The 27,794-nt window shown below is 40.9% G+C and overlaps 1 long non-coding RNA gene across 1 annotated transcript in view; it reads right to left on the reverse strand.

The window, feature by feature from the left end:
* The window catches only part of LOC126293363 (uncharacterized), a 1,719,051-nt gene that overhangs the window by 262,635 nt on the left and 1,428,622 nt on the right, over window positions 1-27,794 (reverse strand). The gene's annotated exons all lie outside the window — the stretch shown is intronic.

The raw sequence follows: 27,794 nt of genomic DNA on the forward strand, positions 1-27,794 counted from the left end.
TTTTTGATCGTTGAGCTGTGTTGATCACCTCCCCGTCTTATCTAAACGCCTCGGAGTGCGCTCCCCAAATGCTCTACGTGAGTGAAAGTGCTAAGTCGATAGAAAGTATCTCTGGGTGGAAGAGGACGAATGTCACGGCGTTAACAGCTTGTCACGCTTTTGTCGTCACAGCCTAGCTGTACAATGTTGGTCGACATTATTTCTCCGCAGCCGTCACGACAAGCGTTCGTAGTCGCCAGGGACACGAAACACGAGCCCACCTCGTCTACAGGTGCCCCGAAAGTCACTGCACTGCTGTGGCGTATACCAGCAACTCAACAGAGTAACATTTACAAAGGGCTTCCGGCTAATGTCATTCATAAATTTTAAGATTCGCGTCAGGAAATCTTTATCCTTGGCAAATCCTCATTCGAAAAAGTGAAGGGCCGAAGCCTTGTGTTACCAGTCCAGGGAATCTGACTCTACCTGCCAATCGAAACGTCTGAAAATGTCTGTGCAGAACATCTCGCACCGTCCTGGTCCAACGTTATGCTACACCTTTTTGCTGAAAACGACTGACATTCAGGTGATATGGATGCAGCGTACAACTGCCAATTATTTGCAGATTTAATAATTTTTCCCTAAAAAAAATGGTGCAGTGATGAGATAGACTATCGAACAACAGGACAAATCCACATCTAAAGACATTGGTTATTTCACAGTTACTGTTAAAGGATTCCAGAGGTTTTAGAGTAACTTATGAGGGGCCATCAAAAAGCATCGGTTCATAGGCAGAACAGTCCAGATCCGGTATTCAAACTAGGCTAAATCGCTGTGATCGTTGACGCAATGATCCCACCGACGCACAAGTTGAAGAGACCCATTTTGGTAGGACACAGCGTCCTATTGCGTGGAGAAATCCGTAACTGCTTGTTGCACGCAGTGGTCGACCCTTCAAGGCTGTTTTTATGAGACCGAAGTCGTGAAAATCGCATGGGAAGAGATCAGGACTATAGGATGGGTGGTCGAGGGTTGCCCATTCGAATTGGCGTTAATTCGGCTGGCTGGCCTCCCAGCTCGATCGGTAACTTGTTTCGAATGCGACCAGCACGGTGGTATGTGACGGACATGCTGTCCCATACGCACTCTGCAATCTCCAATGGATGTCTACTGGGGTTTGTCCTTCGGCAGCCAAGAAAAGAATGACAGTACGTTGGTCCCGTTTGGATGCATTTGGTGGTAGCGTTGGCTTTCTAGAGCTAGTGCACACATGACGGAAAGACACGAGTGTCACTGTAACCCCTTGCCTAAATATCGATGCTTATGTACTCGCATTGGAGTCGCGCTATGTTGCCGTATACGCTGCAGCAACGACCTCAAACGTTAACTCTCTTGTCATCCTTATGATATTGGGTCGGTGCATAGGTTCGTGTCACTTTACCTTGGGTTGGCACCACTGGACAGCAAAGGCTTCGTTTTCCGTTATTCCATTGTTTTTCTTCAGTCGATTGTAGCTTTTATGTTGGTAACAGCTAGCTTTGGCCACTTTCAAGGCTAATAAATACGGCATGGCAAGTCTAGAAAAAGAATTTCTAGTTTTCGACAAGGAAAATTCGAATTTCGAGATGAACTCTGTCCCGGAAGACCTTCTCCTTTTGATGAAAACCGCCAAAATCAAAATACTCACCAAACAACATGAAAATTGGCAACGATATGGGGTGCGATTACGGAAGTGTTATTCTGAATTGCCATTCATTCGGTAGGGTCAAATAATTAGGTACACGAGTACCACATGTGTTAAAGGCAACTACCAAAATCAGCGAACACATTGACACCGGTGTGTGAGACCCACCATACTTGCTCCGGACACTGCGAGAGGGCTGTACAAGCAATGATCACACGCACGGCACAGCGGACACACCAGGAACCGCGGTGTTGGCCGTCGAATGGCGCTAGCTGCGCAGCATTTGTGCACCGCCGCCGTCAGTGTCAGCCAGTTTGCCGTGGCATACGGAGCTCCATCGCAGTCTTTAACACTGGTAGCATGCCGCGACAGCGTGGACGTGAACCGTATGTGCAGTTGACGGACTTTGAGCGAGGGCGTATAGTGGGCATGCGGGAGGCCGGGTGGACGTACCGCCGAATTGCTCAACACGTGGGGCGTGAGGTCTCCACAGTATATCGATGTTGTCGCCAGTGGTCGGCGGAAGGTGCAGGTGCCCGTCGACCTGGGACCGGACCGCAGCGATGCACGGATGCACGCCAAGACCGTAGGATCCTACGCAGTGCCGGAGGGGACCGCACCGCCACTTCCCAGCAAATTAGGGACACTGTTGCTCCTGGGGTATCGGCGAGGACCATTCGCAACAGTCTCCATGAAGCTGGGCTACGGTCCCGCACACCGTTAGGCCGTCTTCCGCTCACGCCCCAACATCGTGCAGCCCGCCTCCAGTGGTGTCGCGACACGCGTGAATGGAGGGACGAATGGAGACGTGTCGTCTTCAGCGATGAGAGTCGCTTCTGCCTTGGTGCCAATGATGGTCGTATGCGTGTTTGGCGCCGTGCAGGTGAGCGCCACAATCAGGACTGCATACGACCGAGGCACACAGGGCCAACACCCGGCATCATGGTGTTGGGAGCGATCTCCTACACTGGCCGTACACCTCTGGTGATCGTCGAGGGGACACTGAATAGTGCACGGTACATCCAAACCGTCATCGAACCCATCGTTCTACCATTCCTAGACCGGCAAGGGAACTTGCTGTTCCAACAGGACAATGCACGTCCGCATGTATCCCGTGCCACCCAGCGTGCTCTAGAAGGTGTAAGTCAACTACCCTGGCCAGCAAGCTCTCCGGATCTGTCCCCCAATGAGCATGTTTGGGACTGGATGAAGCGTCGTCTCACGCGGTCTGCACGTCCAGCAGGAACGCTGGTCCAACTGAGGCGCCAGGTGGAAATGGCATGGCAAGCCGTTCCACAGGACTACATCCAGCATCTCTACGATCGTCTCCATGGGAGAATAGCAGCCTGCATTGCTGCGAAAGGTGGATATACACTGTACTAGTGCCGACATTGTGCATGCTCTGTTGCCTGTGTCTATGTGCCTGTGGTTCTGTCAGTGTGATTATGTGATGTATCTGACCCCAGGAATGTGTCAATAAAGTTTCCCCTTCCTGGGACAATGAATTCACGGTGTTCTTATTTCAATTTCCATGAGTGTATGTTCGTCTTTGCTGGTCCGTTACCGTCTAGCTTGACGTAGCCACGAACTATTTCTTTGGGCCATTGTGACAGGTGAACAGAAACGGTGGCAGTACGTGAACTTAAAGAAGAAATAATAGCTGTTTCCAATAGATAAAAAGGAGCACTCCGTGTAAAAGATGGTGCACACCTTCAAAAATATCATGTGCATTTAGTAGAACTAAACTGACAGTCTTCATCAGGGACTGCTACCAAGAAGTGAAACGATAGAACTGCTGTGTTTACTTATCAACGATGACGACTCGCTGTTGTTACTAAAGAAAAAAAAACCGCACGGTAAACCTCTGTTGTTGCTCCACGATAAACGGACGCCCGCATACGGCCAGAATCGCCAGAGGTATGGCTGTTGAACTTTACTGGGAAACACTTCTTTACAGTCATTCACCTCCACTTTTACGATCTTTCTCTGAGAAGCCTCAGAGCACAAGTGTACCATAATGAAGCCTCTCTTAGGAACTGGTTAACATCAACTCGCAACGACGAAGTGTCTACAGGAGAGGCATCGAACTCCTACCTGCATGCCATCGCGCCGTCATTGACAAAGGCGATTATGAAATCACTGAGTGGCGTGCCAGTCTTGCTGTTGTGCATTTTACTGTAATGTAATGCTGGGGTGTGTTTTATACTGGTAAAGTAAATGATGATTGTAAAAACTGCTGTAGATGTAAAAAATGAACATCTCAGAGATAATATTTGTACGTACGTTAGCCCTAATCGTCGACACTGCTCAAACATCACCTAATTTCACAGCCATACGACAGAGAGAGTTTTAGTGAATGCGACACGGACTTATTTCGTCACAGCAGAAAGAGTAGAGAGTCGTAAATATGAAGAAGCAGAGACATTGTGTAGCGTAATTGGGTTACAAGGCTCTTGTTCGACTGATTCTTGAGTATTGTTCATCAGTCTGGCATCCTTACCAGGTAGGGCTGATAGAAGAGATACGGAGGACCCAGTGGAGAAATTGGTCACAGGATCTCATTCTGGAAACATCCTCCAGGCTGTGGCTAAGCCGTGTCTCCGCAATATCCTTTATTCGAGCAGTGCTAGTTCTGCAAGGTTCACAAAAGAGCTTCTGTGAAGTTTGGAAAATTGGAGACGAGTTACTGTCAGAATTGAAGCTGTGAGGACGGGTCGTAAGTCGTGCATGGGTAGCTCAGATGGTAGATCACTTACCAGCGAAAGGCAAAGGTCCCGAGTTCGAGTCTCGGTCCGGCACACAGTTTTAATCTTCCAGAAAGTTTCAGGATCGTTTACTCGGCGCTTCCATTGTAGAAATTGGTCACAGGATCGTTCAGTCGGCATGCCAGCATTACAGAGATTCTCAACAAAATCCAGTCGCACACGCTACAAGGGAGGTGTTATACATCACGGAGAGAGTACTTTCCAGAAGCAGCCGTATCACTTCCTTCCACAAACATCTCACGAACTGACGACGATGAGAAAATTTGCGAAGTTAGAGCGAATACAGAGGCCTACCGACGCACCCTTGGATGGCTTTCAAATTAGTGATGTTGGAGCAGATGTGAGACGATAGTTCAATGTAACTGCTTGGTGATAATTAAAGTGCAGCTGTTCACAGAGGTCCATTTTGGGCTGTGGTTATCATATGGCAGCGAAACTTTGCAGATAGGCTAATGACTTAAAAGAAAACAGAACTAGGCTGGGAAAAAAATAGCCACCAGGTCCAAATCTGGGGCTGGAATGCAAGAAAGACGTAGAGGAATGGTTCCATGTGTAACGGATTAGGAACGTGACGTGGACAGAATAGGTCAGTCAAGATAGAAAGACTAATGCTGATTTTATTATTAACCGCCACTTACACAATTTGTTCAATATGAGCACGGGAGATGTCGACGAGACGCTACATCCGTACAACGACGTGATCATGAGCTGCTCACAGCAGTTACAGTGGAATCTGAGCAACGTGTTCCCCTGTTCTGAGCTTTAGATCAGGTGGAGAGCAAACGTGTGCACGGTAAACGCGTTAGTTTAGATTCTACAGAGCCAGAACTCTCATCGATTCTGATCAGGTGATTTTTTGGGCTCTGAATCTGGGTAACCTCTGGACGAGACACGTTCGTGGAAGGCTGCATTAAGCGAGCGACATGGTGTGTAGCCCTACCCTGCATGAAAACAGTGGTTTCCACACAGCTGCTGTCTTCCAAAGCAGGAATCAAATGCTGTACAAGGTGGTCTCGATAACGTGCGGTACAACTGACAGCCCCTCTGGGTGTATTATCGCGAATGAAGGACGGACCGAGAATAAAAGTTCCTATGAATCCACAGCATACAGTCACATGCGGCTAGTGCAGTCGCTCTTCGAGCACGACAGGCGATATAACACTACCCCATATTCCCAAATTCGGCAGTCCTGTGTACTCACTGCACCCTATAATGTTAAACGTGCATCGCATTCCACAGAATATTGCCCAGCCGCATGTCATCAACTTCGATCCGCACCAAATGCAAGACTTCGCTGCCGATCGTGAAGTTTCAGTTACCGCCTCACCTGATTCTTGTAAGGATACCGGAGTAAAATGGACGCCAAATCTTTCCATACAGTTGACTGTTGGCCATTGAATGGCCAATCCTGTCAATTACAGCAATAAGAACATCGTCAATGACTTTCACGGCGGTAGAAAGTCTTCCTGTTCTAGGTACCATATCAAGCTCACCCGCGTTTTCGAATTTTATAACCATCTTCTGTAAACCGTTTAACGATATCTGGCCTGTCCTCAGATCTTCCAGTCGGCGATAGTCCCTCAGTGCAGCACTGTTATTCCTGCTGTTACGTAAGAGTTCCACTAACAGCGCACAGTCTCTCTTGTACACAGCCGTACTTTTCATTCACGTCATGGCTTAGCAAATCACAGCATGGATATCGTACCGTCATAAACATTGTGTACAAGGCCAGATTTGCATCTGGCGGTTTCAACTGGAGCTAACTGTTTTTCTAGTGTAAATCGGGTCCACATTAACTCATTAGCGTATCTACCAAGTTTCGCTGTCATATGATAATTACAGCGCCAACCAGACCTCTGTTATCAGCTGCACTTTAATTACAAACACCGGCTACGTTAAGGTGATGCCATTGAAGAGGAATCAAATTTATATTTGGACAATAACAATATTTATAAAAATTCTTCCCTTTTCCCAGCGTTTATTACGCTGTTTTTTTCTCATTTGGTAAATTTGTACGTTCCTAGATATCCTTTATGTCGTTACAGTCACCAGTTAACATCAGAGAGGGGAGTCGTACGCGTCTCTGTCTGTGAATTGCTTCAACTGTTTTCAGCCTACTATCATTTTTCAACCGTTGGTGTATCGCATTTTCTGAGGCGGAAATTGGGGAGCGGCCCAGCATTTGCTTAAATGAGCGTGGAAGGCCGCCTGAGTATCACACTCTGGCTGGTCGGCGTACCAGACCTATGGACGTTAATACGGCACGCTGCTTCGGTCCTGATCTCACTCAGCACCCTGTCTCATCATTTAGGTCCTGGCGCGTTGCCCTATACGAGCACATAAATATTTCTTAAAATATTAATTTGCCAAATCATGTCTTACGTACAGTTTATAAAACGTTCACAACAGGATTCGTGCGTCATTCGAATTGCATAAATTAATTTCTTTTCTGGCCTTGCCTTGCGTAATTCAGCTTCTATGATGGAAATATCTTGATCCTTGATACATTGCGACAAGAAACGTAGATCGTCCTGAAGGAGGACAGTGTTGGTAACGACAAGAAACAGAAGATGAAAATAATTATCTGTAATCGGTGTAAAATTCGAAGCCACCAGTTTAGTTAATGAATAATGTGTAAGAAACGTGTTAAACGACAAAACAAGAGATTCCATATTACGTAACAAATGTGCTCCTTGTATCACAGTATTAACATACTAGACAAACACTAAATAATTTTTCGTTTCCTTTCGCCGTTTAAGTAACTGTATTTCTAGCCACTGTATATCTTCCTTCTACATCATGTCAACATCTTCACGAACATTTCTTATTGTACTGTTGTGTTGGTGGTGATGGTGTTGATTGGTACAGTTTTCAGTTCGGAGACTCGTATGTTGCAGCTAACCACGTTAGCCTACCCTCTGCAAGTCTTTTCTTCTCGTTTATAACTGCTTCAACCTACGACCACTTTAACCTGCTTACTGTAGCCTCCCTCTGGTATTTTTAACTCGCACACGTTCCTCCATTAGCAAACTAACGATTCCCGCATGTCCCAGTGTGTGTCCTATCAACCGGTCCCTTCTTTTAGCCAAACGGTGCCATAAATTTATTTGCCCTACAATTCAGTTCTGTATATTCTAGTCTTTATTCTCCTCTACCATTTTCCACCTTCTGGCGTCTCTTTTACGTTAACTACTTTTTTCCTGCTGCTAGTTACAGCTCCGGAAACAATAGGTCTCTTACAGCAAACCAGTTGAACGTCAAATGTTTATTCAAATCGTTACCTCGTTTTCGACAGATACATACCTATCTTCCTTGAAGAAGTAATAACACACGTTACCTCTTGTCAGGAAGACCGGTGTATATCTGTCGAAACCTCGGTAAATATCCTAATAAACTTTCGACGTGCAGCGAGTTGGTTTTATAATTCCCACTGTATCCACTGACTGCTCTCATTTTCAAGATTTTAAAGTAAGAATTCCGCCTGTTTTTCATACCTCGCCAGCAGCATCTCTCAGCTTCCTCATCTCAAGTTTCTTTTGGCCTACTACTTATTCTGTACACTGTACAATACCAACCAAGTTGCAAAAGTTTTGCGATATTGCGTTAGCCACGTTAAGAACGCTTTAACGTAGCTTACCTCGCGATATTACGAGGCGTGTTCTTGTTTAGCAAGTAGACCTACCGCTTCGAAGTGAAAACGAAACAACTAGACTTTTCTTAGCAGTCCTATTTTTACATGGAAGTCAGTACACTAATCTACTTTTCTCCGTAATTTCCACCATTACTGAGGCAGTTACCGTGCAACCAACTTTGAAGAATACCATCCTGTTATAAATCTGTCGCCTTAGCATATATTCGGATAATATAAACGTTCTGTATTAATTGCGAAAATCATAGTTTTGACACTTGTGAGTGATGGGGTGGTACGGAAATAGGTGAGAGCTTTTAAAGGTGGCCGTACAAATCTACAGGATATAGAACGAAACCGGCGACCTTCAGTCATTACTGACGATCTGGTGCAAAAAGCAGACGAAAAAATGAGAGAGAGGAGACGCTTTACGATTTCGACGTTACGTGATGAGTTACCTCAAGTTTGAAGCAGTATGCTTTATGCAGTTGTTACACAACGTTTAAATGATCGAATGTTATGCTCAGGCGAGAGATTTCTACGAGGATGGTATCCAAAACTGGTTGTACGATAGAAGTGCCTTAATACTGGTGCGAATTTTGTAGAGAAGTAGACTGTAGTACAGGCTAACAGAAGTCAACCTTACTTTATTTTCGTTCTAAAACGGCACTTAGTTTTAAAAAATCATATCTCGTAAATGTAGCTATTTTTACGTCCCATTGATAATTTGAAATATTTTTTGTATAGAAATGTCGAGGAAAAATGTATTAACAGGATGTGTATACTTGATTAATTTCGACATTAATGAACGTAAGTTGTCGATCTTCAGTCCTACTCGCTATTTGTTTGTTTCAAAGACTAAAAATTATACGATGAGTAGAATTAGCTGAACTGACTTGTTTGCTCCGCCGGGTAACATACTTCATCCAGTTCAGGTTTTCATCAGCATGTATACCCAAAAATTTGGAGCACTGAACGCTGCTTACTGACTCCTCTTCATATGCTAAATGTATTCTTGGTAGAAGTCTATGATAGAAAATGGCATGTTTTCTTAACATTTACGGAGAGTCTAAAAATGGGTGTAAGCACTATGGGACTTCACACCTGAGTACCCTAGAACTTAGAACTACTTAAACCTACATAACGTAAGGACATCACACACATCCATGCCCGAAAACAGGATTCGAACCTGCGACCGTAGCGGTCGCGCGGTTCCGGACTGAAGCGCTTAGAACTGTTCGGTCAACGCGGCCGGCTACGGAGTGTCCATTTTCAGAGAACAAATAAAGGGAAACTCCACGTTCTGGCCCACGCTGACTAATTGGGAGCGACCGCCCGACTGCCATGTCGCCCTCAGAACATGACGTCATTTCGACGCCGTGTGAAGGAGCATGTGGTCAGAACTGCTCAGCGTATGACACATTTTTAGGAAAACACTTAATAATTCTTTGAAAGACAACATTAACAATTTCGTATACCTACTATGACACTAGTACCGTTTGCAAAAAGTATCGAGTCCGCTTAATGAATGCTAGTTGGTCCGGCTCATTCACAACAAATAGCAGTGGACCGAAAACTCAACCCAGTGGTGCTCCGTGACTTCTCCTCGGTCACTACGATTTTCATTCCTTCAAGCACTGCTTGAATTACGTAACATGAATATGATGACTTTCGTTTGTAACTGTGACTTGAGTTGTTCGCGACAATACAATCGCTCTGAGTAAATACAGAAGTAATATCGTTGTTTGGAATATTCCGTCCCTCCAAACTACTGCATTTAGCAACTGGGTCCGTATCGAAAAACACGTGTCCTCAGCGCCAGCGAGGTAGTGACTAATGATAGCTTATGACGCCTGCACCAGTAGCTGAGCGCTGCCGGACAACGGTTCCCAGCCAGCTGGTCTACATCCGACTCGGCAATTTCCGAAGGACGCAGTGACAAGACGTCAGAGTTATGTTTCCTTCCACATTATTTATGGTCCCAGCAAGTAGATCAGCCGTAGCTTAGTATTCATTACTTTTCCACACAACTCACACTAAATGGCTTAATAGGCCTACTCCTCTTCTCTCATACGCAGAAAGGTCACACTTTCATTAGGAGAGAGCTTATTACTTTTTATTTGTCACTATCTTCGTCTGCTGCTTTCAATTCCGCTGTCGCTTTCGGTTAACAGCTGTTCTTCGGGCGTGACTTACGCAACACACCGTCGCGGAACTTTTTTTATTGCTTGCTGAGCTTAATTCCCGGTTGAAACATTTTCACACAGAAATCTCAGATCATTTTTCGCTTTCCTTTCACACTGACTGAAAATATGTTTGAGAATTGGAAACAGTTACGAATGAACACACTTTCGCGGATATCAAGGGGCTGTTAACATAACGCTCGTTTCCCAGAATTTCACTAACTGTGGTTCCGCAAAATCATTGCTTTTGAACCACAAAAAAGATCCAATAATGACCTCCGTCTATCTTTAATCTCTATACTCTTCAGACATGATATAGTTTCGAAGATAATGTGACGCGCCCCATTACACGCAAAATTTTATGTTTTGTTAGTTCATTCGTCAGGAAATAGGCGTATGCAGCACTGAAATCGAGAGCAGCGTTTTCATTTTCGATGGAAGCAAATGCTCGAGTAAGAAAAGCTGAGATGCTGCGTGCTATTAATTTATTTTGCACTGTTTCTGTCTACGATAGATTCCAATTTTATTTCAAATGCTTTGTTCTTGAACGGACAAGATGAAAAGACCAAAGATGTACGGCATTTTGAACTGATTTATAGATGGCTTCAGAACAATCATGTAGAGTTTTATCTCATTTGCTTAAGAATTCTATTAGTGAAGTGTAGGACAACTCAGGGAAAACACACTACGTTACATGGTATACTGAATGTTTCAGATTTTGACTCACTGCCGAATACAGTCGCCGCGCAAATAAAAAAATAAAAAATCGTAGCATGCAATTTGGTTGTGTCTTGAACGGATTATGTATGATGAACATCAACGAAACTAAAACGAGTGATAGAGTGTAGTCAGAGTAAAGAAGGTGATGAAGTTATTAGATTAGGGCACTGCGAATTTTGTCATTTGGGCAGGAAGGTAACCGACGATGGTAGAAACTGCAGATGGGTAACAGAGATAGAAGATCTACGAAACACACAAATTCTATAAGACTAGGTGTGTAATTTTGTAATGCATGAAGAGGTACTGAATAGAGCCGGAAAGGAAAGGTCTTCTCGATATGCTTCGATTAAAGAAGCGGCTGGGTAACACGACTTATCCAACGATTTCAAAGAATACATACTTTGAGTGAAGTGTAGGAGTTAAACACGATCAGGCTAAAAAGGATTTAGGTTCCAGTAATGCAGTAGTTCTGGAGTCCTAGACCGGAGACAACAAAACAGCACTACATAGTCTGTTAAGTTAGCATTCAGCACCACTCAGCAATTCTTTTTCTCTTTCCTATGTGCATCTCTACATAGCTTCAGAACCTACATTCATTTGAAGCTGCTTGCTGTTTTAAAGTTAGCACCCTCTACAACTCCCTCCCACTCTTCACCAACCCTCTCCCCCTCCCCACCCCCCTGTCATGTACCAGACTGACGATTGATCGATATCTGAAGATCTGTCCTAGCAACCGATAGCTTCCTTTAGTCATGTTATTCCATACAGGTCTCTTTTCTGAAATTCGATTCAGTTCCCCCTCATTAACTACTCGGTCAACCCATCTAATTTTCAACTTTCTTCTGTAGCATTACATTTCAAAAACTTCTAATCTCTTCCATCGTGGACTGTTTATCGTCCACCTTTCACGGCCGTTCGAAATAATTCAGTTCTTGATTTCTTAAGGCTAATACAAGTTGCCAGCCTGCATTGTTTTGTACAATTGACTGATTTCCCGAACGCTGACGCAACAAAGAAAAAAAAACCGAACTAGTGTTTTTCAACCTGGACATAGTTCTTGTATTTGGAGAACGTCGAAGGAGAGGATGAAATTCCTCTCTCTCTCTCTCTCTCTCTCTCTCTCTCTCTCTCTCTCTCTCTCTCTCTCTCTCTCTCTCTGTGTGTGTGTGTGTGTGTGTGTGTGTGTGTGTGTGTGTGTGTGTGTGTGTGTGTGTGTGTTGTGAGCGCTCGTGAGTTCGTGTGTGTCCCTTATGAAACTCTCCAGACGTCGTATCTGTTTCAATGTTAACTTCTGAAATTCTATTTTTAAAAGACTTGCCACTTGGCACACAGGATAGCAAAATAAGTGATCAATGATGGTCCGCGAGTGAATAATTGTTGGCCGATCTGCTGGTAATCTTGAATGAATTCTGCTTTTCAAACACGTTCTGTGCATACTAACTTGTGGTCCGCTCCCAATGACCTCTACGCCGACGGATCATTAACTGTCAAATCTTTCTCTCGATTTAGCAAAACTAGTACTACCTATCGCTAGTTGCAACTGGTAGCAGTGTTAATGGAAATTATGAAAAGGTGAGGCTATTTATAGATGTAAGCTTCTAACTTAGTACTTGGCTTCATATATTTTCCAGTAGATTGCGTTAAATTTCTGTTTAGTATTCTCCAAAACAGCATCTCCATCCTTCACGAGAGAAACTTTCTTTGATGTTAAACTTAGCAGCAGATAAATCTGTTCGTCCTGCAGTTTGTCACAACAATTAGAACGTCTTTCGCGGTGTTGTAACAAAGTCTTGAGATCTGGAGGCGTTCGAATGTGTATTCCACGGTTGGTCGGTTATTTTCAATGCTGGTGCCAACACGTTCGCAGCAGAAACGTTGCTAGTGTATTTGTAAGAGTCCGCTGATAAACATTACCTGCTTTATCAAGAGCAGAGGGCATGCAAAGAAACGTGTCATTGTTTATCGTTGGGATTCATGAAACAACGAAGGAATGCTTGCAGAGCTGTTTCTGTGATCGCGTATCTAGTAGTAACCTTCTACACTGCTAAGGAGTCATCATCCTCTGTTGTACGCAGACACGAAACACCTAAAATGGTCTCCACTATATATTCCTTTATTGGGCAAAATGCATTTCGGTGGTAAGCTACCAGGCACACAGTAATTTCTGTTGTTTGGCTTCATACCCGCACTTAAAGTATCTCTAGACCAAAACATAGGGAAGTTAATGTTTTTATACAGCTTTCCTGTTATTTACTAGAATACCGTTCCCTAAGCATTTGCCGCAGCAGTGTAACATGAAGCGGATGTACGCCTGTTGTTTTTTGGCTCTGTTTTCGTACAGTATCAATTTAAGTGAAAAGTCGAGTTATTATCCTAGACGAATTTCAGTACTCTTGAGCAAGTAAGTAAATAAAAAAGGCGATTTAATTGCAAAGTATTAAATTAATCGGTAAGCTCTTCTTGTTCTCGCAATTTGCCATATTTCACTCTTAAGCGACAGGAAATTCAGGTATGTTTTGCACACACTAAGACACACCAAAATGTCTGTGTGCATCTCTCAACTGACGTTGGAATAAACCGACACGACCACGTTTCAGCCGTAATTGGTACCAAGTGAGGTGCAAGACACTGGACTTGTTTTTTCGAGGACATTGGTTGAAATTCACGACTAGCTACCCATATTTAGTTTTACATGGTTTCCTATGCTTGACCCGTTTTATAAATACAATGTCTATCGAAGGAAGGGAGGAAGGAAGGGAGTAGCCTAATTGAAAGTGAAAACTCTAAGGAGTAATAACTCATTCTAAACGTAAATAGCGTTAAACATTATTGCATTTCATTCTGAATCAGGTACCCAAAGTATGAAATATGTATTTCAAGAACATGTGAATTGTTTCTCGTGCCTGAAGCTAACAACATATAAAAATTATACGTTTCTTGGGTAAGAACATAATACAAACACTAAAAATATAACACATCTTATAAGAGTCAAGAACACTGACAGCAGCGGTTGCCTTTTCCTGCTCGGTACACGAGAGTGGGCCGAAGTGAATCCAATATTCTGATCTCTCGCACGCTTATCTGTGGCGGTGAGGTTAATTTCTCAGGTCTCTTCAATTAACTCGCCCTAGACTTCAGCCGAGAATATGTTTTTCGGCAACTAAACACCTACAAAAAATTAATTCAGTTAAGAGTTCTTTTCTATATTATTCATAACTGAAGGAGCAGTACAGAAGTGTTGGAAAGACATGAGCAGTCATTTATAATAATTCTTCGTCATAAAATAAGTGTAAATATTCTCTTAATTTCTTAAAAAAGAAGCGTTCAATTGCCTCTATTTCAGTGCAAACGCTCCAACTTCAGGGTTTTACGAATTTTAGTCATGGGTTACAGGTGCACTCCAATATCAAGTATAGTGTACCGTAAAATAATTGAGTAAGTCACAGGAGCCTCAGTGTGAAACCACCTAAAGCGTTATAAAATATCCGCATACTGCTGAAATCTGTTTCGGTGTTCGTCCGCGGTTAAATTCCTGCATGATGTTTGTACTTCACTACACATATATCGCCGCAAAAAAAGTGGTTTATGGAAACAGTGACCACATGTGCTGCTTATCTTCAAAGGTATTTATTTAAAGCAGTCCGATACTATTTTTTACGAGACTGTAGAAGTAAGATCGCAGAAAAAAACTACAATCTTCTTACAGCTACGACTAGTTATGTCGTTCGCTATGATACGAAGCACTGACCGTTAACTGCGTACGTTGCATTAGGAAAAAGGTGATGCGTTGATTTTAGAAAGAGTAGAAGAAGATAAAAATATTTATCAGGAGCGTATAGAGCGTGATATTTTTCCAACCAATTTCTCTTAGAAGTCTAAGCAACTCTACTGTACTGCCTGTATTTTCGTTCAGCATGTGGAGAGGTCATGTAATTTAGTACCATTGAAGTAGCACGTTATTTGGGTTTTCCGTTATGAGTCAAATGCGTTGAAGCTGATTTCATTTTATTAGGCATTATTCGTTCTTCGTACGTGCCATAATACGGTACTCAACGTTCGCGGATTGTCCGTAATTCTATTCTAAAATATATTTCTTGTTTCGTGTGTTTTATATTGATTACGATTTACAAGCTACAGCCGGTATATTATGTAAGATATATTTTCCTGATGTTTCTAATTGTGCTAATAAACGTCTCCCTTAGAGAATAACACACACGGGTGCATACAAACAACATTGGCCTTACTACAGATACATGGTGAAGAATAATGGCACTTAAAAAGAGAAATTTTAGTTTCCACCGCTTACTGCCCGCCATCCATGTGGAGCACGTGTTGGTCTCACCGCGGACTTCTAGAACTCAGCCACACGCAATTGATTTCATCAAAGTGTACGGGCCTGAAGATGACGTTGACGCAACGTCGAAACTAGTAGCCAAATAAATATAAAATCTTAAGTACAGCTGGAGGAGTTTCATTTTTAATAAATAGTGCTCAATGTGGTTGTGAAAGCCATGTTCAATTTTTTTTACTATTCTATCGAGACTTATTTATCAAGCCCAGAGACTAGGATAGGGTTTTATTATTCCGTATTTGTTTTTTCAACTAGGTTGTATTATCCACGGTATTTGATTTTAAGTGTGTCTTTTTTCCCAAAAGCCAGTTTGTTCTGTTATTCCATTCACTACATTAATTTTATCGTCCGCCCCTGGCAGCTGAGAGGTCAGATCGACGGAATATCATGCCTAACGGCCAGGATTCTGTACCCGGCTGGGTGGGAGATATTCGCTGCTCGGGGACTGGAGTTATGTTGTCATCATCATCATCATCATCATCATCATCATCATCATCATCATCATCATCTGATCCCCATCGACATGAAAGGCGCCAAAGTATCGTCAACTCGAAAGCCTTGTACCAGGCTAACGGTCTACCCGAAGGGAGGCCCTAGCCACACGGCATTTACATTAATTTTATTCCGTGGTTAATATTCTTAACTGTTGTTTAAGTTGAGATGCAGAAACAAGCGTAGTTCTTTTATATTGTACGATTGACAGTTTTCGGAAGCTGTTTCAGAGATGACCACGGTGACACAGCGCTCGTTACTACTTGACGTCGAAACTTTTTGTAAAAGTGTATGGAAAATATGTTAAAGTTTAAAAGCAAGGTCACCCGACTCGGCTGTTGCTGCGAAAATTCCAGAGTCTAGTGTTCTATCAAGACCTACGGCAGTTTCTTTGCTTCCACAACAGCTGTTCATTTAATCATCGGAACTCTCGGGGCCTGCAGACACTCAATATTTATTGCGCAATAATATTGTGTCAGTATACTGCGAGAAAAAGGGAGTCCAAGAACGACACAATATTACTGCGCAGTATTTATGGCCGGGACGCATCAGTCTTGTCTTCATGCGGAACGTATCGGCGTCCGATGACCTACAAGTGGCATATATTGCGACCGAATTGTTTGCGTGGTTAAACACAAGCAGAAATTATGCATAACGGAGGTCTAAAGAGCTTACAGCAAACATTTCAATCGAGCGGGGGCTCATTCATTGCAGCAGAGATTCGTAAACAACAACTTCTTAACAAATTAAAGAAGTGAACTGTAATTTATCAAGTACGCGTGCTGTTTTCTATATATTCTCCAGCAGGAGGAGGTTCTTACTCATTCGTCTGAAGATGGCCACAGTAGTGGTCGAAACCGGTCGCCGTAATAAATAAATTCTGATCAAGACTGTTTTTGACAGTAAATATATCTATATATTTTTCTAGAATGACAACTGTTGCTAACGAAATAAAATGATAATTTACTGATTACTGACTGAAAGCTTAGATGAAATTAAGTCTTTGGTGTATAAGATATTACAAGCAAAACAAACACGTTTGCTCTCTGGATAGTTAACCTGATCTTACGAGCCAATTCTGAAAATTGCTACAAATGAAAAAAAAAATTCTGTTTTATGTCGTGACACCATGAGCCTCAGTTTCCTTTGTTTTTGTGGGCAACTGAGTATCTGCCGTTTGTTATACAGTCAGGTATTTTATTTCTCAAAGTACGGCTAGATGCTTTGATATTCATCCTCCAGCACATTCGCTGATCTTCCTTCACCTACTTTCTTCACCTTCTTTCTTCACTTCTTTGCAGAAATTCATGTGGATTGAATTTAATTTCGCTCGGTCTCGGAAGGAACTACCGTTTATTGGGCAATACTATACTTGAGCGATCTTCACATTTTTAAACCTCTGCGGTCTCCATCAATATATTACACAAACTGTCAATACAGCTTCCAGACTGTCAATATTACTGCGCAATACCCATTATTACGCAATAAATATTCAAGGTCTTTAGGGCTCCCTTACACAGCTGAAATATTCTTCCTACGCGGCAAGTTAGCATGTAGTTCGATTTAAAGCACTAGAAGCTATGACACTAACATGCCGTATAAAATAGAGCCAAGAGGAATTATGTTTAATCTCAGAAGCGTAGGTTTATATTTTTGTTGCATGGAACTACGAAGCATGGCACGAGAGTCTCACTAAGCTATGTTTCGGCTGCCTTCCCTGTCAGTTTACATACATTTTTGAGAAAATTTTGTGAAAAATTTCCACTCTGAATTTACAAATGTTGAATTACTGCACTAGATTTTTCCACAGTTTTCGAATCCAATAAGAAAGTATATTATAATATTATAAATGCCTTGGCTTCTATACCTCGGTTGATACAGTAGTTGATAAGTGTTACTCATGCAACAAAATATCGTGCCCCGTTGCATACAACCATTTACAGCCATCTTCAGTTACGATACAGTGGACCGTCGAAAAAATTAATAAAATGTTTTGTCATATGGACACTCATTCAGTTTGAAAAGCCGTATTAAGAAACGAGCACTTATTGGTGTTTATTTGTGAATCGTTAAATTCTTATTCTTTCATGCAAAAAATGCCATAACGGGCTATACGATATGTACTACAAAAATATCTGTAATTTTTGTTTTTGGAAAGAATTTTATTTTTTCTTGCACATCAAAGTCATTTACATTACATACTATACAATAATGTCAGCGTGTTCTGCAAATCTTGAAACAATTCTGGTATTAGATCTTTGGAAGAGTTTTAAGGTCTCTCAGCGGCGCATTTTAAACCTATTTTATGCTTGTTAAGCAAATGGCCCTTCACGTTTTTTTAGTACCAGAAAAAAGGCCACGTCTAACGAATGTGCAGGCTAGAGGATCATAAAAAATATCACAAATCATCAGTGAAGTATATGCAGGTGAATTCTCGTGGTGCCGGAGATTTGGGCGACATTTTCCGGATTTTTTCCACACAAACGACGTTGACATTCTGAGAAGTATTCGGTAGTGATTGCTCAGCCTTGTGACATGAGCTTACGGTTCACTCTGAAGTTAAAATCGAAGAACATAGCCGAAATAGCAGTAACATTTTACCGCATTTGGCGAGTTTTTGAACTCATGTTTCAATCAAGCGCACTCACCAAAAAACAGTATTTAAAATTTCTGAAGCTTTACTGCACTCCCCACCTTTCTAATAGCAAAATGTAGTACAAATTGCCTTAAGCGAAATAAACTATCGCCGATACTAACAAAATACAATTGACGTTATTGACATTGAAAAAACACTAAATATCTTTACGGCTAACGTTGTACAGACACTACAACAAAGAAAAAATTATCCACATCAGACTAATAAACATGTACAATTACAAAATTCGCGTTCCGGTTTGAAAATCACTTATATATACATATTACAAATTTTAGTTCATAAAACAAACAAGTTGTCTGCCGTAGGTAATTAGTGCTACTCCAGCGAAGTGGATCGCTAGTAATGTAAGGGCGAAGCGAAATACTTGTTTTAGGAGAGCAAGTTCTTGCCGTGTGATGGTGTTTAAACGGCTTGCCTTAAACTTTTAACATATTTACCGAAAATTATTTTTTTAAAAAAACTGTCTACTACATTATCAACAAGTATTACAGAACTGCCCTTTGTCTGTGTGGTCCCAGTGTCCGAAGTTGCTTTGTAATGATTTGAGATATTCAAATTCCGTCCGCGTAATTAATAGAAAAAACGTATTACAAGCTATTGACAAACGTAGCTCGTGTAACTGATATGAAGCATCTTCAGCTGTCTGCAATGAAACACATTTACAACACTGGTTTGCTTTCTCGGTTTAAATACAGTTCGTTATAAAAAATAGTAGATAGGACATAAAATTCCGCCATCAAAAATTCACTCCTTAACAACCTTCATACCGGTAGCGAATGTTTTAGACCTAGAAAGTAATCCGAAGTTGTAAATATGTTTCATTGCACTCCACTGATTATAAATATAACGAAACGCATATTGTGATATAAATACACATTTCCTGGTAGCTGCAGAGAAGGAATTTAAAGACCTATATTAAATAGGCCTACATGTAAAGAAGTGGCCTACATCGTTCCATAAAAATATGTAATCCTTTTTAGTGACCAGGTTAACAGAAGAGTTGGAAATTTTAACCATGCGACATATTGACATGCCGCTCTGGCTACTATCGTAATCGCGATTTTGAACCGTTCACGAGATAAAATAAGTGTTTCGCCTTAATCGACTCATTTCACTTCCAGAAAAATGTTCATTAAGAAGTTTACCATGAAGATAAGAAAACTTTCGCCTTTTGTAGCTATAGACCCTACGTTTATTTGGTTTCTAATGAACTATGTTTCGCCTATTCTCCTACTAGGCAAAAATGAGTAGTCTGTAAACAAAATCGTTTCTTAGTATTTTGTTAGCTGATCTATAATGTTTCGTGGGAGTAGTTTTAGATTAACTAATTGTTCCAATTATCTTACTTGCTTCTGCTTTATCACTTCCTCTCATTATTCTGTTGTTTCTATATATCTACCGTATGTTGTCAAGGAAACAACACAGAAACACTACATGTCCCTTAAGAATGTGTTTAACTACGTAATTTTCCTTATATTGTAGATAACTGACAATGCCGAGTATGAATAACTAAAATATGTTTGGTTAGAAACAAAATAAACATTCAGCTGAGAAATACAGAATATGTTTGTTTACACGATAAACATGACTAAAGTAGCAACTGACGCAGAATGGCTACAATATTTATTATTATTATTTGAATCTGACCAACTAAGAACCATCTGAAACAGCTGACTGAGAAGATCATAGTATTTTTCTATTTTTGGCATTCCTAAACTTCTGCATTCCTGGTCTCTGTCCTTTTCTTTTGTGTTTTCTTCTGGAAACACTTGACTTTTGAGCCTTTTCTCTCAATTCGTGCTTGTTACTATGTATTTGTTATTCTTAAGTCCGGTAGATCTTCCTCAGCTTGTATTACATTTGGGTTTTAGGATTTTTGTAGCAAAAGTAGAATATTTTTTGTCTGACTTTTTATGAAATGTTTTTAAGTAGCCTTAGCAGTCATTCAAAGCTTTCTAATTGCGTCTCTTATAAACTTAGCTTTTTCATACATCTCCTTGTTGCTCCTCAATTAACGAATCCTACGTTCACTGACTGGCCGAACATTTTTGGAACTAATCATCTTTCTTTTATATATTTGATATTACATCAACCGTTGGGGATCATCGAATGTTACATTGGAAAATCAAGTTTGCGAATACCGCTGGTGAAACCTTTCCATTATGTTACTCGTTCCGACGGATCTACTCTGTCCTCATAGAATCTGGAATTGCAGAAACAAACATCCAAAGTTAAGGTGGCACAAACGTATCCACTTTCTATAAACACTGTGTACATTTCAGAATGAGTGCATAGGCTCTCACATTAATCTCGGGAACTATACTACGAGCTCAATAATATTTTGCAATAATCCGCTGTGCGGTTACACTGACAAATTGAACCATGACTCTTGAATGAATGCGCTGTACGTCGAGCAGGAGCACAGCATCAGCCGCGCATATGAGTTAGGGTAGTTCATTTTACGTGGCGCGAACAATAAAATTATGTGAACCTAATAGTATTTCATGGGGTGATTTTGTATGGTCCAGGACTGTAGGCTATATTATATTCCATATAGTTACCTTCATGACCTTTCTGTGTCAGCGCTTTTGATATGGCTCATTGTTGATGAATAATCTGAACTATGTTAACTGCAAACTTGTTTTTTAAAAGTGCCTTCGAACGGCAGTTATTATAACTTTACATGTGAAGGACATATTTTCAAAATAAATTATTTTAAACCTGCCATTTAAAATGTTAAAAATAATGATAATGAGAGTGGAGAGAAAACATAATTGCAGTTTGGCACATATATCGAAATCTATCGATTATCGAACACCTCTATATGAACAACTGTATATTTACTTCTCTGCGAAATATTATACTAGCTAAGTCTGTGTCAAGTGCTTAGTGTATGGCTAGCATATCAGTTAAACATGTTGTATGTTTTAATTGTGAGATATTTTATTCGTCACATGCTAGTGTTCCCTGCCATTTTTATCACAATTTGGCGCAAGAACAGCAGGTTACTTCTAGTGGTGTAAAAATTATGTTACAAGGAACGTCGTAATTTTGGAGTAGTGTGCGCTGACCAACCTTCGCTTCAGATATTTGTTTTTGTAACTTTCAAATTCAGTAACACGTAGATATAACGAAATCGGTAACAGTAGTAAAAAGTAATGCTAGCGATCTTGGCAAACTTGATTTTTCAAGAGTTGCTTCTTTCTTTGTTCTCGAAATATTAACGGTATAATTAACGAACATTTATCGGCGTCTATTTTCGGATGGGCAAATTAAATTTTTCCGTATATAAAACATTCTCGGTTTTCTTGCAGCTTCAGTTCTTGAGAAAATCTCAAGCTTTCGACGATATCCTCCATCGCCTTCACAGTCAGTTGCTCATGACGATGACGACGGAGGATATCGTCGAAAGCTCGAGATTTTCTCAAGAATTAACGCGGCAACAAAATCGAAAATATTTTATATATAAGTGGCGTCGCGAAAGACTTCGTTGTCATATCTTAAATTTTTCCGCTTAAAATGTAATTCCTGAGTATATAAACTATGAGATTTTTTAGCTGGAAGAACAGGGATTGCCACGAGCACCAAATAGACGCATATACACGTTTCTTAATTAATAGTACTGTCCAGGCGGTGTCGACTCGTAATGGTAGGTAGGAGTTACGGTATTTGTGTGTAGTTGTAGATTAGCGAGAGCGGTGCAGCGCGTACGGAGCGCGCAGTGTGGTCGCTAAGATGGAAGACGGGCCGCGACGCAGGTCGGCGAGCGGCCGGGAACCAGCCAATGGCAGCGGAGGCGGCGCGGCCGCCATGCCGGCAGGTGGCGGGGGTCTGCCCGCGTGGGCGCAGCCGACATGGCCGCACCGGCGCGCTGCCTGCTGCCGCGGCGCCGCCTCCCAAGTAGTCACTAGACGGACAGAATGCGCTCTCCTTTCCTTTCGTGTTATCAGACGGCAGGAGAGAAATTATTATTTAATCGTTCTCCGTTGTTCTTGCGCATGCTGTCCGTCGCTCTGCGCAGATAAAAGATTGTATGTTTTCCGCCATACTCTTTTCACTTTCTTTAAAATAATAAACTAATCTTCAGTGGTCTGCAAAACATGTTTGTTTGACGTGTGCAGCAATTGTTACATAATTAGTGCGGATAAATTGATGTATTCCATTTTTTGATATTCTCTTATTGTTTCGTAAATAACATTTTGGAGTGCAAGTTTCATAAGGTTAAATTACTATTTACACCAAATGCGCGACAGAATCGCGTGTACAAACAGTGATCCAATGCTTTTTTTTATTCCAGTCTCTGATCACAAAATAAGTCTTTAGACGATGACCGGTTTCAGTCTGTAATGGGGTAAAAAAGATCTGAAGATAATCGTAACAGACTGAAACCGGTCATCGTCTAAAGAATTAATTTGTCATCAGAGACTGGAATAAAAAAGCATTTTAAATTACTATTTAGTTCTACTGTCGATTTTGTACTCTTATTATTTCATATGTATTGTTCTGCACTTGTACTTAGAAGTAAACCTACCCGAGGGATACACTTCGTTGTTCGACTTAGAATATCTTGTAGTGTATTGCAAAATAAGAGAAGCAAATTATTTTACGTGCCAATGCGACCGTTAAGAGGGGTCAAACACCTCGATGAAAAAAAACTGAGTTTAACATTTCTGAATGAATGCCGTTGAAACGGTAACAGATGAAACAAAAAAACTTAGAATTCAAGGTTTACGGTTTTAATGTGCGTTACAACGGTGCGCTCAGATTTATCAGAAAAAACATTGCCTTGGAAATCCTTAACTTCTCCCACAATTTTATTTTTCGTTTTCAGAAGTAACCTACAAATATCTCTGTATTGCCGTACGCGCGCCTGAAGAAAGAACAAATACTACACAAGGTATGTTAAACAGGGTGTATCATAATTAATAGCGTAACCGAACACAGTGGAAAGTATTAGAAGCAAAAAAGTTAAGTCCCATAAAAAAATAAAAAACATACCTTAAGAGTTGCGAGAAATTTGTTCATCTTCGATACTGTGAAGTAAATCTCTTCTACTGTAAGCTCTTTGCTTTCCACACTTTGCGAAGTAATAGTATGGACCGAAACAAGAAATAATGTCCAGTAAACATTTGCTCTAAAGTGCATACCTTAAACGTTACGAGCAATTCTTCATTGAAAGAGTTGTGTTTCCAAGTGGCGAAGATGAGCAATTGCGCACAGCTCTTCAGGAATGCATTTTAGAGCATATGTTTACTGGACTTTTTTTCGTATTTTAACCCATATTTTCACTTCCCAAAATATGGAAAGCAAAAAGGTTGCAGTAGAAAAGATTTGTTTCACAGTATCGAAGATGAAAAACTGCTCGTACCTCTTAAGATATGCATTTGCGACCCTGTGTTTGCTGAGACTTTTTTGCTTCTAGTATCGTGTACTTTCAACTGTCTGCGTTTACGCCATTAATTATGGTACACCCTGTATATAAATTGGTTCAAATGGCTCTGAGCACTATAGGAATTAACTTCTGAGGTTATCAGTCCCCTAGAACTTAGAAATACTTAAACCTAACTAACCTAAGGACATCACACACATCCATGCCCGAGGCAGGATTCGAAACTAAGACCGGAGCGCTCGCGCGGTTCCAGACTGTAGCGCCTAGAACCGCTCGGCCACCCTGGCCGACTGTATATACTTTTAGGATGCGTTTATCTGGGAACATGTATTGAACAACCCAATATCGCAATCTGCATTGAAGCGGACACATATCGGGGGCGCTTGCAGACACATTTGTAGCTTATTTCTAGCGAACACGCCTCTGGAGTATCACTTCATCATTTGTGACTGAATTCTGCATTAGCGACGCTATGCGTTCAGATATTAATAAAATGTCGAAATAGAAAAGAAAATAGCGACGATTTCGAAAATAAAAGGCTTCTTCGACAAATCTGGTTGCACCGTAGTAACGTTCATTGAAAACCATAGAACTTTTAAGTTCTTTTTTATATCTGTTACCGTTTCAAAGGTACTTACTCATAAATATTAAACTTAATTTCTTTTTCAAGGGGGTGTCTCGCATCCTTAACAGCCGTATTGGCATGTCCAAGAAAAACGTCTCTCTCTTATTTTGCTGAACGATACAACATATTGAAAGACGATCAAAGTAGAAGTGTTTCCCTTGGGTATGTTTACATGTTAGTTGGCCTGTGTACATTAGTATTTCTGATTTTCGCATATTCATACATTTGAATTAAACACTTCACATTCAGTCGATCACCATGTGTCGGTACTGTGTCTTTGTACATACATGGTATTACCCAACTGTCGCTGAGTGATATCCATTCATCTTTTGTCTGTGTTTTGGTATCCGCGTGCAGTTAGATGTTTGCTTGTTCTGTACGCATGTGTGTGGTGAGAATTACTCTGGAAAACTGGTAATATATAATGTCTGCGGTGGTTCAATAAATTAATTTCTAGTCTGGATATTATATCTTGTTGTTTGTTACTATTTTAGTGCTTAATATGAAGAGTAAGTTGTTAGTTATATTGATTGCTCATTTATTGGCCTACTTTTTTATTCGCTGTGAGGGCTCTTTATGGGTGGAAGTTTTCCCATGATGTTGGAGGTTTTATGTTTTAAGAGTATATTCCAACAATCTCCAAGAGTGTTGCAAGTTAGATGGCCCTCGTCCATTCTTTATTAAGTCTTCAGCAAAGGTAAAAATTGCTATTTTCTTATTACCATCTTCTTATGTGTTTCTCGCATGTTATTTTATCAAAAAATTGAAAAACACCATCTTATTTGACCTTTTGGCTTGGAAAGTAATATAAGACATGCGTCAGGGTCGAATAGAGCTGGAACTGTAGCTAACCGTCTTATGTACCTAAGGATTTCCCTAATTTAAGGCTTGGAAAATTATTCCGTGTGAACCTTGTACGAGGCGGTGAAATCCAGTATTGCACACATTTCCGCCAATTTAGCGCGTTCGTGAGAATCAAGGTACGGTGCATCGCATTACTTATTCACAATTAGAAAATGGATTCATGTATGAATTTGGCTTACTTTAACAATAGTCTCAGTGAACTGTCAAAGTAACTTTACTAATGCCGTCTATGTATTACGAAACAGTACTAAGAAATTTGAAAAGTTGTGACAACAGAGAACGAAGCAACTACAACCGTCAATCGCTAACGGTCGACAATTGACATTGTTGTTTATTGTAGGATACGATTAACATCGCAGTAATCATATATAATTCTTCTTGTAAGCGACTTAATGGTGTCTGTATTCACGTGGAAATGTGACGAAAAGAATATCCATGGCTAGACTCGTCAACAAAAATTCGACGAAGGTAAAAAATTTAAGTTGTAACATGTTGTCAGGACATTATCCTTTTTGTTTTTTTGTTTTTTGAAATTGCAAAGAACTACAAGATACGGCTGACGAACACGAAATAAAAAGGTAAATACGATCTTGTCAGAGGCTGGCCTCACGATTGAATGATATACGATAATGGCCAGTGTTTAATATTTTGCATTTTTTGTGTCTAAAAATGGTTTGTAGTAGTTGTCAGTACAGTCCTTTACTCTCGTCAAATTTCCATTAACGCTCCGTCGACGGGTGTCGCATTTCTGTAGACAAAACGGCTAAAAAACTGAAAAGAATGCTTGAACGTTTTCTGGCAGACTGGAGTTAACGTTAAAAGTAGGTTGAGTAGAATGCAATGTAGGCGCAAACCAGTTGGACTGTGAGAGCACATGCAAGTTTAATTTTAACGAAGATTGGTTGGGAAAAATGTTGTATTTGAATTAAATGTAAATTAATTTTTCTTGGATATTATATCCTTCTTGCTATCTCGGATTTTCCTAACAAACGTGTTTGCCTATAGCTAGACCCACAACATGTTATTTTAGAAATTCGAAATTAAAGTAATGATTTTTGCGTGAACGTGAATGTCACCTTCTTGCCCTCTTTCCTTCTATTAAAAAACTGTAGTTTTTCGTAACAGTGTTCATAGATCATGTTGAATACCGTAATATTTCAATTGCTTTCAAATTTTTTCTGTTCCTCCAATTCTTAAATCACAAACTGTGTAGTACTAATAAACGTTGAATCTATATATACATGTACATACATTATCTGTAGACCATTGTGAAGTACATGGCAGAGCGTACGTGGCCTGTTGACAGACGCTATAGTTTCTTTCTGACCCAATGACGTATTGAGCAGCGGGTAGAATGACTGCTTAACTTGATCTGTTTTTGTTTCCACGATCACTACGGGAGCGATACGTAGTAGGTGTGAAAAATATGTATACTTGCATCACTTAATATTTGTGTGAGAAATTTCTTAAGCAGACTTTTGGGGGATATGAACTGCCTGTTGCAATTACCCAGTTCTCTTCTGTGGGCGTTGATGGACGCTAATTTAACATGAGAGAAAAAAAGGAATTGAGTTTTTTCACTTAATGTTAATCTCATATTCTTTGCCATAAGCGACTGGATTTCTGTTATTTTACAGACCTGGAATGACGTGGTGTTGGGCGAGCCTCGAACGGTACACACACCGTCAAAGCACTATATACTAGTACTCCAGCAAAGTCAGTTCAGAAATGATGATACACTCCAGGAAGGCCAGTCCAGCACTTAGTAAGGTATGACATTTTCCGTGGTTGGAAATAGTCACTAACACTGTTGTAGCATTGGTATTACAGTAATTTTTGTGCACGCGTCGTATCGCCGAAACCATTGGATGCCGGACCTATTTTTATTGGAATTATTTGCTTGTTCCATTGTCCTACAACCGCACTTTCCGTTAGTATCAGTAACAGCCAAACACCGCGCATATATATTTACGTGTATGCCATATTAATTCACATACTGGACGCTGAACTTTGAAGTCGGAAACAGTTCTGGCACTTTCTGACTTTGTATGGAGGATCAATCGCCTAAACTGGTGCTCAAGAGCTTTGCAGATACTAGTCTACATGTGCGCTTGCTTTGCTGGTATTAAATCTGATCGTCTGCTCTCAGTCTTACGACATTTCCACTAGCACAGCACTTCACTCTGATAATTCTTCTCCTTTTTCTTTGCACAAAAAACTCTCTCTGTACAGATCAGCAGAGATTTTCGTTAAAAATCGAGACGTAACCTGACAACGCTACAAAGTTTCAAAAACGGTCGAGAGTTCACAAGGGCGAGAAAATAGATTGTGGAATAGGAAATCTGGAAACTATAATTTCCAAAAGCCGTACTGTAGTGCTGATGTGGCTAACATCAAGCGGTGCTGGAAAATCGTCTCCGACTAACGGGTCTAGAGACCCCAAATACGGTCTTAATGT

The sequence above is a fragment of the Schistocerca gregaria genome, chromosome 10 (genome assembly GCF_023897955.1).
Source record: "Schistocerca gregaria isolate iqSchGreg1 chromosome 10, iqSchGreg1.2, whole genome shotgun sequence".
Classification (NCBI taxonomy): domain Eukaryota; kingdom Metazoa; phylum Arthropoda; class Insecta; order Orthoptera; family Acrididae; genus Schistocerca; species Schistocerca gregaria.